Source organism: Herpailurus yagouaroundi, unplaced genomic scaffold (assembly GCF_014898765.1).
Source record: "Herpailurus yagouaroundi ecotype Mexico unplaced genomic scaffold, PumYag 213, whole genome shotgun sequence".
Classification (NCBI taxonomy): domain Eukaryota; kingdom Metazoa; phylum Chordata; class Mammalia; order Carnivora; family Felidae; genus Herpailurus; species Herpailurus yagouaroundi.
The window spans coordinates 5,961,611-5,980,377 of record NW_024412444.1 but is presented as its reverse complement, the minus strand read 5'-3'; the positions used below and the strand labels follow the sequence as shown (position 1 = coordinate 5,980,377).

The 18,767-nt window shown below is 40.2% G+C and overlaps 1 long non-coding RNA gene across 3 annotated transcripts in view; it reads right to left on the bottom strand.

The window, feature by feature from the left end:
• The window catches only part of LOC121016776 (uncharacterized), a 148,751-nt gene extending 130,737 nt beyond the window's left edge, over window positions 1-18,014 (bottom strand). For all 3 annotated transcript variants that reach the window (XR_005784454.1, XR_005784456.1, XR_005784457.1), the window contains exon 1: window positions 17,915-18,014. This is a non-coding gene — a long non-coding RNA (uncharacterized LOC121016776). The remainder of the gene's footprint in view (window positions 1-17,914) is intronic.
• Window positions 18,015-18,767: the final 753 nt, after the last annotated feature.

The following is an 18,767-nucleotide window of genomic DNA, read 5'->3' as shown; positions in this document are numbered from 1 at the left end:
CAGTCGTTTAAGCGTCCGACTTTGGCTCAGGTCATGACCTCGTGGTTCGTGAGCTCGAGCCCTGCATCAGGCTCTGTGCTGACAGCTCAAAGCCTGGAGCCTGCTTCAGATTCTGTCTCTCCTTCTCTCTCTGGCCCTTCCCCGTTTGAGCTCTGTCTCTGTCTCTCTCTCAAAAATAAATAAACATTAAAAACAATTAAAAGAAAACACTCTACAACTCAATGGAGGTCTGAATTATAGAACTGAAGGGGTGCCTGGTGGCTCGGTTTGTTAGGCTTCTGAAGCTTGATCTTGGCTCAGGTCATGATCTCACGGTCTGTGAGACTGAGCCCCGTGTCAGGCTTTGCACTGATAGCACAGAGCCTGCTTGGGATTCTCTCTCTCTCTCTCTCTCTCTCTCTCTCTCTGCTCCCTGCTCTCAAAATAAATAAACAAACTTCAAAAAGAATTTACAGTGTAGAACTGAAAACACCTTTCTAAACTGATCTCTCCCTGGTAGTTATCACAAGAACAGAGAACAAAAATTCTGAATATAAGAAAGAGCTCTCCTAGCCCTTCCCCGCCCCCATTTATATATAGGTTTCTCCCACTACCCAAAAGTAGAGCATGTCTATGTAAACTTTCCCAGGCTGAAATGAGACAAAACACAGACACTATTATCATTAATTTCTATGGAAAAATGTTTGAGCATTCCCAGACCCCCAAAGTACCTTCTCTTAGGCTTTTCTCATACCTTAGGACACATCTTTCTAACAGATTCACAGAATAAATGAACATAAAGCACAGATGTCCACAGACACAGTTATGGTGCTGAGATCTTGATGCTGAGACGCTGAGTGTAGGTCTGGGGAAGGAACTCACTGGAGCTGCTCTCACTGCTCAGGGTGCACGCTGCGTCGATAAGGGCTCACTGCAAAACACAAGCTGAATGCTATTTTTACTTGTCACCTTTTCCCGTTAAGGTGAAAATCCTCTTTGGATTTCTTTTGGTTAATGAAAGTAGGTACTAATGTAGGTCTTTCATAAAAGTGAGGTGGCTCAACATGAGCTTTGGAAAAGCAGGAGAATGGCTGTATTGAACTTATTCTCCAGCCTTCTTCTCTGAATAACAGTTGTGTCTTCTTCCTTCTGTGTTCATTCAACAAATGGTTTTCTTTGCTTTCTCTTTTCAGGTCAGGGAACAAAGCATTAGCTACTCTAAAGTAAAGTTGACTCAAGAGTAAAGCTACTCTTTATTCTTGGGTTCTTCTGAGAGCCTATGAATTAGTTTGGGGGTTAATCAACAGAACACACAATGGAATGATCTCCATCAGATTGTCCATCAGATTGTCATAAATAGATACATCCTGCAATTATCATCAGAATGATTTGTTACCATTTGCAAGTAGATGAAGAAGGGAGATGCCAGTTATTCATCAACATTCAAATCCCAAGAAGCAGTTTTCCATTCATTCACTTTTCCAGTAATTCTTTGGGTCTGGCTGGGTTTTGCTTGGCTTTTTCCACTCTTTCCCTAGTTTCTATTCTGCCAAACATCTAATCATGCTCAGATGCATTCTGCATAATAAACATACACTTTGCACTTTCTATGACTAGTTTAGTACAATAACATTTTAATATTAGTCTGTTCCTTCTCCAAATCCTTATTTGGAATAACTATTTAGCAGTTGGACTGAATCTGTTTTTAGAGTGAATGGTAATAATAATAATAATAATAATAATAGTAATAAGGTTTCCACCTTGTGCTTGATAACTGAGGGCATGTGTATTAGTTTGTGCATCAGATATGGAGGAATCCATTCTAATTTAAGCCCTCACTTGATTCTTTCAGATACTTGACTGGAACCTCTTCTTTGATGTAATCTGAAGGCGACAATCAGCACTTAATATTTCTAAGAAAAATATGAGCACAGCACATGATTTTTGCAATTAGACACACATGGGTGTTTGTTTTGGTTTTCCCAAGCAGATCTCTGAGACAAGGATTACAGGACTGCTCCTTTATACAGGAAGTGGTCACAAGGAACACTCATAGAAGACGGGATCAGGAAGGAAACCAATGAAGGGAAACCTCACGGGCCCGTCACCACTGTGGACGTCTGGAGCGTAGTGCTTTGGGAGAACCCCGAGACACAGAATGTGATCCAGGTACCCCAGTGGAGAGGAAGGAAGCTGATGCATGCATCTACCAACTCCCCAGCTGACTTTGACTGAGAGCTGCCTCAGGGGCATTCATTCTCCAGTTTTCCACCTGGACATGCATGGGCCAAGTATGCTCCCACAGCCAGACAAAAAAAAAAACCCTCAGAAAGAGGCTCAGATGTTCACAATAAGCAGCTTTCAATGTGAAAAGACTGGTACTATGGGCTGGGCACGGACAGCATCATTTATCCACTTTGCAAATCTCAACATACAGGAAGTGGGGGTGGCTGCTCTCTGAAAAGACCACATTAGCTGCTCCTAATCACTATGTTTTGAAAGGAGAGACATCCTTGCTCCAAGATTTTTTTTTCCTGGAGATATTCAGAGATTTCTATATTTCAGAAATATAGTCATTAGAGAATAATTCCTTTGGGTTAAACTAATGGAAATCCACCCTGAACCACCGTCATCAGAATTACCTGGGAGTGCTTTATAAAAATTCAGATTCCGAGCTGTCACTCCAGACCTGCTGAATCAGAGCCCCTGAGGGTTGGAGGACAGAAAGCACTTCTAAGCAATATTTATGACCTCCTCAAATTTGAAAATCCAGGAGTATTGCTATGCCCTTTTCCTGATGACCTTCACATTTTTAAAAATGAAAATATACCTTACTTTTTGCATTACAATGTTAATACATACTCACATCTATGTAAGACCTGCCTGTCTCATTTCACCTAGATCTCTGCCGTGCTTACCTAGCACGGGCCTGTCACATAGTGAAAGCTCAGTAGATATTAGTCAAATGAGTGAATGCTCATTATAGAAACTAGAATGCAAGGGTTTTTGGTGATTGAGTGACTCACACCTTCGTGTGAATAAATTTGTCAACTTTTTTCCTCTAAGGAAGGAGGGACAGATGCAATAATAGAACACGGGCAGCCAGAGGGAAAGAACTGACAAAAATGGAATAAGGATCAGTCTTGCCAGCTACAAGATTATCCATCTGTAAAATGAGGATATAGGGAGCACCTGATGTTTCGGCCTGCCTGGTGTTGGTTATTTTGCCACTGGATACTCATGCTGATATTCCTTTAGGAAACCACTCCACCCCCATTCACAGTCCATAGTGCTTGCTTGTGAGGGTATGACTTACACCGGGCCAACCATCTTGTTGCATCTGCCCACAGGTGATTGACTCGGGAATGAATCTGTGATCCAACTGAGATTGGATCTTACATTAGGATTTAATCCGGGTAAGAAATAAAAGAGACGCTTTCTCAAATGTATAGACAAGAGATGCTAAACGCCTTTTGGCTGGGCTCAGGTGATAGCATATAGGCCTGTAATGGGTGGTGGCCATCATTGTCACCACATGGGCGAGAGGCTGCTTAAGACTGAAATCAAAAGAGAAGGAAGGAGAACCAAGAGATGGAGAGAGACAGACTCATAAGGACATTGTTGAAGCTCCTGGATCCAGCCTTGCCTGAAGCTCTTATAACTGGCATGCCTGGCCATTTACATGAGGCAACTTTGGTTTTATTTTTTGTCACCTGAAACAAGAAGAGTCTTGACTGGAAAGGAGAACTTGAAACTAAATGCTCCAAGGAGGATTACCAGATTACCATTGAATGGTTTTGGCTGTCTTTGAAAGAGTTGAGCCTGAGCCCTTTCTCTACTACTTTCTATCTGGATGAAACTTGAACTATTACTTAGTGGTTGTAGTCCTCAATTTTCTTAATATAGGGAACTTGGAATATTGTTTACCTCATTGTGTTGTGAGGATTACATGCATGTTGCAGCCTTGAAGGTGCAAACAAATGGTACAGTTATTCGTTAAAGTTCTTTCATATGGATTTTTCTCACTTTAGGAATCCCTTGGTTGTATCTAAGAAAGACATGCTTAATAACTCCAACATCCTCCATTCACTATTATTGCTGATGAATTGACCACATGGAAGGGTATTTTTTTTTTCTAAAAGTATTCAATACGTTGGATAAGTTCTTTTTCTCCTCATTTCCAGGTTATGTGAGGCCGGCAGAGAAGCTTGTGGCCTCTTGCAAAGTAATGTTCAATATGATGAAATAGGGAAAGTATGGGGTTGAAGATTGTGGCAGATTGTATTTTCCAAAAATCAACACAACAGTGTCTCCCTTCCCACATGTTCTTTAGCATTGTGACTTTGTTGCTCTCATCAAGAGGTAGCATCTAACTCACATTGCTTGCTTGTGAAGGTCTGGGAATTTGTTAACTGGGCATTTGTTAGTGATTCACTTGTACAAAGGAAGCAATGCCATAAGATTGTCAAGTATGAGTCTGATGACTTGAGAGATTGCTTGTTCTCTAGATGCCCCTAACTGGAAGACTACTCTCAGTACTGAAATGCCATGCTGTGAGAAACCCGAGCTACATGCAGAGTCCACTCGTAGGCGTTCTGGTCCATGGTACCACCTGAGACCAGACTTTGATTAATTCCAGCCCAAGTGCTAGGTATGTGCATGAAGACATTGTTAGATGATTCCAGCCTTTACACAACACAGTCATCCCCTAGCTCCAAATATTCTTAACTGGGATCCTAAATGTTGTAAGCAGACAAGAGCTGCCCTTGCTATGCCCTTTCCAAATTCCTGACGCATGGAATCTGCTGTTGTTTTATACTACTCAATTTTGATATGGTTGCTAATTATTAGCAATAGATAGCTAGAACATAGGGATAGTATGGCCATCAAGGAGTATTCTTGAGGGTTGAAGATACAATATTCACTGGGCCAAAGCTCTGTCCAACAGGACATGTATACAGTGGCAAAAAATTAAATAAACAAACAAATGGAAAAGAAACGGACAAAACCCATCAGAATAGAGCTCGGAAGCTTAGGTTGCTAGATTTGAAAGTATGTTTGAGGATCATCATACAGACTCTCTCGCTTATAGAAGAGAAAAATACCCGAAGAGTCAGTGTTGCAATGGAAAGAGCTCCTGTTCAAGAGCAAAGACATCTAAATCTGTACTTCCATGTAGGACATAACAAGCAAAGGTGGATAGCATAGCTCGAGCCCTGAAGTCAGCCAAACCTGGGCTCACATCTTTCCTTCAACCCTATACTTGAGCAAACTTTAACAAGCCTCTTCACTAGCCAAAGCTTCACTTCCCCCACCTACCGAATGGAGACACCAATACCTACTTCATAGAAGATACTTTCAGGATTAAATCAGATGAAAGACCACTTAATCTATTGCCTGTAATGCGACAGTAAGCATTCTATGTCTTAACCACTACGTGAAAAGAATTAAATATTACGCGCAAAGCTCCTTTCCACATTCTAACACACGAGGTAACTCTCAATAAATATAAAAACACTACTCCACAGGAAAGTATAATAAGAGTTGCAGCTATTATGGATTAATATGCACATTGTGCCCAAGTTCTTTAAAAGAATTATGTCCCTTAATGATCACAAGGCTGTGTGTCGGGTACCATTACTTCCCGTTTCAAAGGAGGAAACTGAGGCATTACAAGTGTGGGTACTGTGCTTCAGGTCACACAGAATTTAAATGGTAATCAGACTCCAGCTCTTAATCACTCTGCCATATCATGTTTCCCTGTTAGAGACACTCCCTTTCATTTTTGAGGTGGGGAGTCTTCTTTTAGGTCAAGTCAGCACCATCTACACTAGCAGCGTGATCCGCGGCCCTGCCAAAATACCAGGTCTCTCAGGGTTACCACACTGAGGTGTAGACAAGCGACTCCCTTAATGTACGCAACAGACTGGCTGAAAGGAATGGAGACGTAGCTGAACACAGAATGAAGACGGATTTATCTTGGTGCCCCATGGGTGATTCAGCATTTTCAAGGTGAATTTAATATGGGAAACATTGCCAGTTCCCGTTCATTGAAGACCTGGTGCCAGAGGCCAAAACCACTTAAGTGACTCAGGAAAATCTGTCCTTACCATTTTGCGTTGGGTATGGCTTCTAGGGATGGAATTGGTCTCTTGCTTTGATCTTTGGCTCAGGCCGGCAAATATCTCAAATGGTTTTGTTTGTTTTTTTTTAATTTTTTTTAATGTTTATTTATTTTTGAGAGGGAGAGACACACAGAGTGTGAGCAGGGGAGGGGCAGAGAGAGAGAGAGGGAGACGCAGAATCCGAAGCAGGCTCCAGGCCCTGAGCTGTCAGCACAGAGCCCGACGCGGGGCCCGAACCCGCACGAGCTGTGAGATCATGACCTGAGCTGAAGTCGGACGCCCAACCGGCTAAGCCACCCAGGAGCCCCTCAAATGTGTTTTTGAAGGATTCTCAGGCTATAGTCCACTTCCTAACCAAGAGGTGAGGCAGTCAAAAATATTCACCAGACTTGCCCTGCCTGCTCAAAGTGTGACCTGTGAACTATTGGCATCAGTATCTCCTGAGAGCTTGTCAGACACACAGAATTTCAAGGCCCTGCCCCAGACCCACTGACTCAGAATTCGCATTTTAACAAGATCCTTATGTGATTCATATACACACTGAGATTTGAAAAGCACTGTTTTAGACACATATTTATTGAAAACCTCCTATGTCATATACTTTTTCTAAGCTTTAAGGAGGTTGATCAACTTTCTGGAGTCATGGGAGACACTGTACAGGAATCAAATAAAAAAATCATTCCAATTCTTAATAAGTATTATGAGGAAAATAAGACTCACTGAAGCTTCTGGGAAACTTTATTTAGCACCATCAGGAAAGGCTACTTCAAAGATCTGAAAGCTAAATGAATAGAAGAGGCGGCCGTGAAAAGCAAGAAGGAAGGATGCTTCAGGCTGAGAGGGCAAAGGGAAGTGCAAAGACCAGAATGAATCTGGAGTGTCCTAAGAACTGAGGAAAATCAGAAGAGTGAGTGACAGCAAAAGTCACAAGAGCTAGGTCTTCATTCAAATGAATGCACACTAAGTGCTAGGAAATGTCCTAGGGGCTGGAAACACTGCAATCAACAAAACAAAGGTCTTGTCCTCGGGAAGGTCATGCCCTAGTGACCGAACCAGGTAAGTAAGAAACAAACGTGAATAACTAAATGCAGGATATGGACATAGGGAGTTATGGAAAGAATCTTATCGTAGGGAAGGTCTTGGCAAACTATGGCCCATGGGCCAAGTCCTGATGGCCACCTGTTTTTGTCAATAAAATTTCATTGGAACACAGCCATAGTTGTGAACTTACACATTTTCTAGGGCTGTTTTCCTACAACAATGATAAAGTTGAGTAGTTGGCACAGAGATAGGACGGTCTCCAAAGTCTGACATACTCACCCTCTGGCTCTTCACAGAAGAAGTTTGCAGGCCTCTGTCTTAAGGGATAGATCAGGGGTGGGTTGAGGGGATGGCTCCCTGAGACGATGATTGAGCAAAAAGGTAAGCAGGACCCTTGAGGAGTCTGAGTTTTAGGCACCACAGGATGCCATCGGATAGTTTTCAACAGGAGAGAAAATGATCGAATACATCTTTTCAAAAGCTCACTGGCAGTCCATGGCATTCCAGCCTCGTTGGATTTTTGCCAATTTTCAGTCACCAAAAGCACCTGGAGAGGAGAGCTGAGGTGTTTTCCTTTTGATGTTGGCTCTGTCTCGGTGATACGGATTTTTGGCCAGAGTAATAGCCAAAAGATGCCTAATGCAGAGGAGACAGTCCCCTTTCCCAGCCTTGCATTTTATCATAGCCTTATAATTAATAAGGGCTTTGTACGATTCCTTATGAGTGACTGATTTGGAACAATTCTTTGAAGGGGATGTAGTAATTTAGCCCCGTCGCATGTCTACAGAGAAACAAAGCTGCCTTATTTTTAGCTTAATGCCACGATTACTTTTGGATGTGTCTTGGCTGCATTTATTCATTCATCTATTCAACAAATATATATTGAGTGCCTATTATGGACAAGGCCCTGCATTTGGCAGGGGAGATGAAAGGCCTACCTTAGAAAGGTCTTAACTGAAGACACAGTTCTCCGAGAAATCACCAGGCGAGTATCACATTCAAAGGGAGCCTCTCTAAAAGGATTAGAGCTTTGATATTAAAAAGAGGAGGTTGAAAGGGGATATAATTGAAACCATTCCAATCCTGAAGGGCATGGACTCCTTCAGCAAATCCAGAAATATTAAAATGAGGGTCACATAACAGGATAAGATGCTAAGAGTTCACATACCTGACATTTATGTAGCACATAGTATTTTTCAAGTCCTCGAAAGTAGATTAATTTAACCCTCACAATAATTATCAGTAATGTTATTACTTTAAGAATAATAAAAAACAGAGACAGACAGAGCTTGAAGTAGCTTTTCCAAGATCACCCAGCTTCTAGTGGTGGAGCCAGGACTGGAAACCAGGGGTGTTTGACCCCCAGACTGATAAGGCACATTATTCATTTAGTTGCTCATATCCTAGGGAATATTGCTAGATTCAGGAAAAGATCTGGGGGGGCACGGGGAAGGAAACTGGAAGTATTGTACCTTTGCCTTTTACAGTTGATTGTAAGGAAGACGGGGATCATCTCTTACAGCTTTTTGTTCTTGGCACTTTTAACAGGGAAAGTGTCCTGGCCCAGAGTAGAAATCTTTATACTGTGTGGCAAAAAAAAGTTAGCGGTATGTGAATCACCCTGTTCTGTGGCTCAGAACTGAAAATCCAAGCAGTGAAATTTTTCCTCCAGACCCAGTCTAAAGGCAATCGAAGGTTACAGGCCAAATCTAAGTTTATTATTCACAAGAAGTAATGTATAAAAGCATCAACAGATGAAGACAGTTTGAGAAGCTAATGAATAACAGTGCTAGCTAAAATGTATTGAATGGTTAATAGGAGGTTGGTATTGTGCTAAACACGTTATGCACATTATGTGCAAAACTCGCATGAGTTCATTATTACCATTATGCCTGAGACGAAGGAACTGAGGATCAGGGGTGTTGTTCATCTAAGTCTTAGGTGACAGAATGAGGACTTACACCCACCTATGTGTGAATGCAAACAAAGCTTATGCACTATCTACTAGGCTAGCGCAGTTTTCTACGCTGCTGACAGCATATTCCATCCACGGACATATACCGATGTGAGTTTTTAATCTTTAATTCAACTGACCTGCCGGATTCTTGGCAGGGCAGCCAAGAAGGAACACAAACGAAGGTGGCTAATCTCTCTGATGTGCAACTCATGATCGATAGCTCCTGATATGCCTTCAGCTGTAAACTGGAGCCATGCTGACCTTTCTATCAGGGACTTGGGAAATGAGTCAGCCCAAATTACGCTCCAGAGGAGGCAATGCCCATTGCAACTCCAGATAGAGCAAGACATAAATAGGAAAAGCAGACTGATTAATTCCAGCCATACCATTTGTTAGTGATGAGTCATGTTACGGACCACAGGGAGAGAAGGGACAGAGGCTTTCATTACTCTGCAATAAATCAGCCACTGTAAAGTCTATCTCTCTAGAACTCCCTTCACTGGGGTTTTATGCTATTGAGGTAGTGACAGAGTTCAAATGATTGGCTGATTGATCCATCCATTCATATATCTGTCCAGGAAATTTTTATTAAGTCTAACTATGTTCTAACTTGATATTCCATTTCATCCAAGTCTGTGGCTCTAGAAGTGTGGTCCTCCGATCAGCAGCATCAGCATCACCTAGGAACTTGTTAAGAATACGAATCCTGGGTCCTCCTAGACAATCAGAAAATGTGGGTGGGCTCCTGCAATCTGTGTTTAAGAAGCCCTTCAGTTGATTAGGATAGGTGCTAAATCACTAATCTAGGCAACCCCTATCCCCAAAAGACTTCCCTAACCCCCCCTTTCTCTCTAGTCCTGACTGGACCTTGAAAGCAGGATCCTGTTTCTCTCCATCCCTGCTGGGTCTCTAGTGCCTAGCACAAGACAAAGCACATTCTACGCCCTTAAAAATATATGATAAATGGATGAATGAACAAAGGTATAAAGATATATACATGTAGGGTACCCTGTGTTTGATCCCATCCAGTTTCAAAATTTATGAAGAAGAGACCCAAGATTAGAAAGTTGGAAGGTCTTAGTCAAGATCTCAAAGAAAATCTCAGCACATCAGGGTCACAAGTACTAAGTGAATGTCAACCAAGGGGATATAAATGACTTTACTCCATATTCTTCCTTTTTTTCTCTTTCGGAGTTGGACATCATGACCTAGCTCTTTTTCAGAGAAAATCACCAAGACATAAAAACTTTAGAATAAGTATCTTTGCCATGATTTATGATTATACGAAGGACTCTGACATTGAGCTGCTACCCACCTGTTTGCCATTCATCTCTACTGAGGACACAGCAAGAGATAATGTACTTTAGAATAAGAGAAAATAATCTTAGAGAAGAAAAAAAAAAACCCCTTCTAACCTTGGGGGAAAAAAGTATAGGTTTTTTTCAGGAGGCTCTTATTCATTCACTCATTTATTGACTCATTCATGCAACAACATTTACTGAGCATCTAACTATGAGCCAGACATTGTGCACGCTGCTGGAGACACATCAGTGAATAAGACAAATAATTACAAACATGGGTTAGTTTTGAGCAGACTAAGTGCTATAAAGAAAATTATATGATTCTGTGAAAGTTATTCATATGGATACCTAAACTATTCTGGAAGGGTAAAGGCATGCCTTGGAAAGTAACATATATAGTCTGGGACCTGAATGGGTAAGTAGGAATCAGTGAACTAATAAGAACTTCTTTCCTGGAAACATTATAAGTGCTCTTATCAGGATGGTTTATCTAGATTAGGGGAAAGGTATAGGCAGAAAATAATTTGTGCCCAAGGGAGAAGTCATTGGTAACTTCTCAGGGCCCTTTTCTACCTGACTATTTAGATTTTCTGGTTACAGCAGTCAGAGAGAATGTAAACTAAAGGCAGGATCCAGGCCAAGGGTAGGTCATCTTTTGTTTGTTTATGAAGGCAAACTTTGGCATAATGACCATGATCAAATAATCAATGACCACGTTCTTAAAAGACAGTGTGCTGTGAAAGATAAAGATGACTGGCTTTGACTTTCTATGTCAGCTGGTGCCTTGGTTATTGGAAGAACCTGAGGACAAAGATTTGCTCATGGAGAAATATTCTGAAAATGCAAAGTCTGTATTCTGCAGAAACATTGCTTTTTACTTGTTTGTTTGTTTGTTTGTTTGTTTGTTTGTTTGTTTGTTTCAAAGTAAGAGTGTGGTGAGACGCAGAAGAAATAATAGAAGAGTGGGGAGTTTAATTTTCACACACTGATTGCAAAAGACAGACCAAGAAAATGAGGATTATCAAAATTTATGCTCAGGAAAGCATGTGGTGTTGACTGGGAATGGGACCATCCCACTGGGCACGGGAATGATCCCTATGCCAGTTACAAGGAAAACATCTTGTGGGTGCAACTCAGTTTGTTATGATACATACTCTGTTAACCTGGGGTCAAATAGTACCCAATACAATCCTGCATAATTACTATCTCTTGCAATTGAGTCTGCCCATGCTATGGTCATGTCCTGTGCACTAGCACTGTAATTATTCAGGAAGATCATGAGGATATTTGTTGCAGCTGTAATTACTAACAACTTCACCTTGCAATGTACATAAGTGAATCTTATTGTCAAGTGGCAGGCTGAAGTTAATAGATGAGAAAACATTTAGCTTCTTGAAGGCAAGGATGGTGGCTTCTTCCTATTTGTATCTTTTGTGCCCAGAGTGCTTGACACTTTGCAGCTAGAGAGTTGGGAAAGGAAGGCTTGGGTAGGTGGGTCTGGGGAGGGAAGGAAGAAAGAGATGGAGGAAACCTAATATGAACTCTAGACAGGTGGTTTTCAACTCTGGCTATGTACTAGAATCATACAGAGAGACTAGTATTTGTATTAATTTTTACTGAATATTACGTGCACAAAGAGAAGTGTCCACATCATTAGCATACAGCTTGAGGGATGCACATCAAGAAAAAGACCCCTATTAGCATCTCAGAAGCTCCTTCTATGCCCCTTAGCATAGTCATAATGCATGTCATTACCCTTGACAAAAGGTAAACAGTTTCCAGACTTCTAACACTATAGATGAAACAATTAAAATAAATCCTTTATTGTGAAAACAAAACAAAACAAACCCACTATAGATGAGTTTGGGCTATTTTTGACATTCATATAATTAGAATAATCAGAATATAACCTTTAGTGTCTGGCTTCTTTTACTCAACATTATGTGTGAGATTTCTCCATACCATGTGGACGATTAGTACGTTGATTCTCACTGTTTATAGTGTTCGTTTGTGTGAATATAAAGTTTATCTATTCCACTCTTGCTGGACAATTGGTTCCTCTTCTGCTTTGAGCTATGTTAAATAGTGCTGCTGTGAACATTTTTGGACATGTCTTTTGATGTATGTAGGGAAGTTTTAGTTGGGATATATTTCTGTTGGGAGTGGAATTCACAGGGCATTTGCATGTTCAGCTTTAGTAGATGCCCACCTGTAGTGTGCAAGAATTCTAGTTCCTCCATATCTTCCTCTATACTTGGTATTGAGTGTCTGTCATTTCCACCATTTTAATGGGTATGTAATCATATTGCTTTTGTGGTTTTAAGGTGCATTTCCCTGATAATTAATAGAGTACTTTTTCCTATACTTATTGGTCATTCATATAACTGCTGTTTTAAAGTTACTACTCTAGTCTTATGCCCAATTTCCTATTGAATTTTGTCTTATTCTGTTGGGTTTGTGGGAGTTCCTAATACATTCTGGATATGAAGCTCTGTTGGATTTGTGTTTTGTAAATATCTTCCCCCACTATAGGGCCTTCTTTTAACATTTCTTAATGTTGTGTTTTGATGGACAGAAGTTCTTAATTTTAATAAAGACTGATTTATCAGATTTTTATTTATAGGGGTTTTAGTGTCAGTTCGTGAAATTTTTACTTGTTCTATGTACATAAATATATTTTCTTACTTTTTTCTTCTGGAAGTGTCACTATTCTATTTTCTTTATTTAGCTATGCAATCCACTTGGGATTAGCATTAGCATACAGCATGAGATTAGAGTCAAGATATATAGATATAGATATAGATATAGATAGAGATAGAGATAGAGATAGAGATAGATATATAGATATATCTATATCTATCTATATATATATATTTTTTCTATTGGGGTGTCCAGTTGACCCAGCTTAATTTACCTTTCCCAGTCATAACAGTCTTTCTTTGTCATAAATGAGGTGACTATGTCTGTCTGGGTCTGTTTCTGGACTCTTTTTCCTGTTCCATCTTTCTATTTGTGTATCCTTGTACCAATATCACCCTGACTTAACTATTATAGGTTCATAATAGGTCTTGCTATCTGAGTGTAAGTCCTACAGATTTATTCTTCTTTAAGACACTCTTGGGGCACCTTGGTATCTCAGTCAGTCGAGCATCTGGCTTCGGCTAATGTCATGATCTCACGGTTTATGGGTTTGAGCCCCACATCGGGCTCTGTGCTAACAGCCCAGAGCCTGGAGCTTTCTTTGGATTCTATGTCTCCATCTCTCTCTCTGCCCCTTCCCTGCTCACACTCTGTCTCTCTCTCAAAAGTAAATAATAAAAATAAAACTTAAAAAAAAAAGATACTCTTCGTTACATGTGACTTATTAGCATTAATTTGTTGGTTTCTACCAAAACAAACCTGCTGGGGTTCTGATTCGGATTGCATTGAATTGATTGGTTTAGAATTGACAACTTTAGAATATTGTCTTCTTCCCACTCATGTACATGATATATTTACCTAAGTCTTCTTTTACAGCATTTTATAGTTTTCAGTAGTAAATAGTCTTGCACATCTTTTGTTAGATTTCTTCTTTGCTATTTGGTACATGTTGATGCTATTGCAAATGGCACCTGTTCAGCTTTTAAAAAATGCTGATGCTTAGACTAAACTGTTTAGAGATTCTGATATAATTCATCTGGGATGAGGCCTCAGTTTTAGTGATCTACACAGCCAAGTTTGAGTCTAACTCTTTGCTTGCTCTTGGAAAATCAGTAAACCATTTGAGCAGTCATTTTATTATTTGAAAACATGGGATAAGAACATCAGCCTTATTCTGTGGTTATAATTTGATGCCAAATGTAAAATTCAGATGCATAATTAATTTGACCTAGATATTTTATTCTTCTAAGGGTAGATGGTAAGATTGATTTTATTTACAAAATACAGTAAAACCACACTAATTGAATGTTGATTTGATCACATTATCCTAGGGCCTAAGAGCTCTTAAGAGTGAAAGTAGGAGTCATCAAGATGATGTAATTATTTCCCTTAGACGGAGGAGAAGCCTCCGCTATTTCATTCAGAAACTGCTTATTCATACGTTCAAAACCATTCTAACAAGCTTAGTCACCTAGCTTCCCAGACTTCAACTGAGGGAAGAAGCAAGAAGGACAGAATAGAAGGCAAGACTACAAGAAAGAAGACCATAAGCATCAGAAAAAGTGACTGTGAAGAACAGCAAAGATAGATGAACTCAAAGAAGAACAGGCTGGAACCATTCAGTTCAAGTTTGGGGGCAGGGGGAGGAAGAAGAGAGTTACACTGGAGAGCATTATTTTGTTATACACAGTCTTGTAACTAATTACCATCATTTAAGCCCCAAAGCAGCATAAAAATGCTGTGCGCTTTTTATAAGATGGTAGGGAAAATGGATAATATATTTTAAAAAAATTGTGTCCATCAACTGATGAGTGGATAAATTGTTTATATACACATGGCAATGAGAAAGAATGAAATATGGCCTTTTGTAGCAACGTGGAAGGAACTGGAGAGTGTGATGCTAAGTGAAATAAGTCATACAGAGAAAGACAGATACTGGATGTTTTCACTCTTATGTGGATCCTAAGAAACTTAACAGAAGACCATGGGGGAGGGGAGGGAGAAAAAAAAAGTTAGAGAGGGAGGGAGCCAAACCATAAGAGACTCTTAAAAACTGAGAACGAACTGAGGATTGATGGGGGGAGGGAGGGAGGGGAGGGTGGGTGATGGGTATTGAGGAGGGCACCTGTTGGGATGAGCACTGGGTGTTGTATGGAAACCAACTTGACAATAAATTTCATATTAAAAGAAAAAATAAACTTCAGATGTTTGAAATTTTAAATAAATAAATAAATAAATTTTAAAACAATGCTTAAAATAAAATTTTGGCATTTCTGCCATCTGAAAATATACTTCTTTTCATCTTTGTGAAATATTAGACTAATGTTATTTTTACTTACCACCTCTCTGTGGGTAAAGAGGTAAGCACTTATAAATCTTTTTCATTGCACTCCCACCTTATGGGAAAATGCTATTAATTACCATCTGCCCGGCTCTGTCATGAGGCTGGCACACATCTAAAGTCTCCCCTGAAAGAGTGAGTGTCCCAGATTTAACCCTGTCTTTATAACCGTATTTGTCATTTAAATAGTTTAGAGCTAATGGTGTTACAATCTTGCCTGACTCACACATTTGATTTCCCTATGTTGCCTTCAGGAGCAAATTTAGAAACAGAATATTTCCACGGGAAACTGAATTATTTCTCCCTGGAATTGCATTTCGCCAATTCTTGCTCCAATATCTCTGTACCAAATACCAAAATAGAATGATCAATACTGCATTTTATCTGTGAAATTAGATCCTATGAAACCATTACTCAGCACAAAAGAAGCCCGAGCACTTGTTTACTCACAGTGAAGCCAACCAACCCCAGATAAGTATCCGCCAAACATCTGGGAAAAGTCTAGGGATCTGGGTGGCAGATGTTGCCTTCTGACCACAAACAAGCAAAATACTGTAGGAGCTAGACCTTTGAGTGTTTCTCTACCTGAACTCAGCAAACATCGATTCAGTCAACAAACATTTATGCAGGTACCTGCTTTGTGTCAGCTGCTGGAGACATCTGGTCGACTGAATCATGTCTCTGACCTAAAGGCCTACAACTTACCATATTGTTAAATTTCTCCAGTGTTAGTATTACAGGGAAATTTACACAACATTGGAGCTGCTCTATTTTCTGACAGAAAGATGCCTAACGCGTTAGGAAAGCTGAGATGTGCTTCAACAAAAGGCCAACTTGGCCATCATTTGGTTTGGCCAGTGACTTATTACTGAAGGCCATCTGGTTTTGTGACCAATCATAACCTGGAGTTTCACTCCTGGGTCCAAGGCTTTACCACCTATTAGCTGTGGGCACATTAATAGCCTCCTTTGGTTCTCAGCCTTCTCATCTACAAGATGGGAATAACAATAATACCTTTCTTATAATTTGTTACTAAAATTATTGAATGAGTTAATATATGTAAAGCATTTAGGTAACTGCCTGGCTCTTAATAAGCTGTTGCATCCAGTGGCAAGGTGTGAGGGGTAGCGATTTCTTTACGCTAGGTACCATGCCAATTTCTTTAAATGCCATATTTTATTTCATCTTCACACTAACTTTATTAGGCATATACTTCATAATCTTCATTTCACAGATGAGGAAACTAAAGATATATACAGCAGGGTTTCTCAACCTTGGTACTATTGACATTTCGAGCTGGATAATTCTTTGGTGGCGGGGAGTGTATTCTGGTTATTGTGGGATGTTTAGTAGCCTCCCTGGACTCTACTCACTAGATGCCATCAAAACAAGCTGTCAGTTGTGAAAACCAAAAATGTCTCCAGATACTACCAAACATCTCCCAGTACATAAATCCCACACCCCAACCTAGTTGATACTCATCGCTCTACAGGAGAAGTAATTTATCCACCTCCTACCAGCTAGTAAGTAGCATAATTCGGATTTTTAACCCAGGCACTCTCAACCATTAGGTACCATTACTAGCAGCGTATCATGCACTGGTTATCAACCCCAAGGGCGTACAGTACTTGTTACCCATCCCAGGGAGGACTCTAAACACTTCTGCTCATTGCATCTTGATATCAGAGTCACCAAGGAAAATACAATGCAGTCAAGCCCTGGATGAAACAAGGCTCTATTCACATGGAGAAGAGACAGAGCAAGAGCCGCTTCAGTAGTGGGGTTGGACAGATGCCATGAGATGCACATTCTTTTTTTTTTTTCAATATAGGAAGTTTACTGTCAAATTGGTTTCCATACAACACCCAGTGAGACGCACATTCTTTAAACAGAGACAACAGAGCACTGATTGAGCCTCAAAGAAGGAAAGACATTCGCCCACACACTGCTAAGCGAGACACAGGCTGTGTGGCACTTTACCTCCTCGTGTTCCAGGCCCAAGGTCCATTCTTATGCAGCCTGATGGCGGTTGAAAGACCCTGCACCTGAGACCAACTTTCCCAACAATTACATCCCCACCCAGTGTGTGGTTCTCAAAGTGTTGTTCCAAGACCAGCTGCATCAACATCACTTGGTAACCCGTTGGAAATGTAAATTCTTGGGCCCCATCCCAAATGTACTGAATTAGACACTCTGGGGGTAGGACTTAGCTCTGAGTGATTCATTTGAGAATGAATATTGTTCAGTGGTTCCCAGCCTAGGCTTCATGTTAGGTTCACCCAGGTAACTTTCAAAAAAAACAAAAACAGAAACAAACAAACAAACAAACAAACGAAAACAGTCCCAGACCTCGTTTCAAACTTGGTCCTGAGAATCTGTGTCCTTATATTTTTGTCTGTTTTGATTTAAGCTCCCTCTGGTAATTTTAATATGCAACCAGCTTTGAGAGTCAGTGGCCTAGTGGAAAAAAAAGTGATGGCTATTCAGACTAGAGTTCCCATCTTTATGTGATCTTGGACAATATTCTTACCCTGTTTAGACTGCAGTTTCCACATCTTTAAAAAAAGAGATGTCACTTGTGGTGAGCATAGCATAACATATAGAATTGTTGGATCACATGCTGTATACCTGAAAGAAAATAACAAACAATGTGTGTCAACTATATGTCAATTAAAAAAAGAAAAATTAACTATTTAATTAATTTAATAAAGGGGCCAGATTAGATGTTTCTTTCATTTTCATTCTCTGGCTCACATTTCCAGGTACTAAACTCCTTGTGTTAGTTCACCGGTATTTTTTTTTTAATTCTCAAGTTAGTTAACAAACAGTGTAGTCTTGACTTGAGGAGTAGAATCCAGTGATTCATCTCTTACATACAACACCTGGTGCCCATCCCAACAAGTGCCTCAATGCCCATCACCCATTTCCCCCACCCCCATTTGTTCTCTGTATTTAAGAATCTCTTATGGTTTGCCTCTCTCTCTGTTTTTATTTTTCCTTCCCTTTCCCTACATTCATCTGTTAAGTTTCTCAAATTCCACATGAGTGAAATCATGTAATTTCTGTGATATCTGTCTTTCTTTGAATTATTTTGCTTAGCATAATACCCTCCAGTTCCAACCACATTGTTGCAAATGGCAAAATTTCATTATTTTTCATTGCTGAGTAGTATTCTAGTGTGTGTGTGTGTGTGTGTGTGTGTGTGTGTGTGTGTGTGCGCGCGCGTGTGCATCTTCCTAATCCAATCATCAGTTGATGGACATTTGGGACCTTTCCTTAATTTGACTATTGTTGATGGTGCTGCAATAAATATTAGGCGCATGTGCCCCCTTCGAATCAGTATTTTTATATCCTTTGGATAAATTCCTAGTAGTGCAATTGCT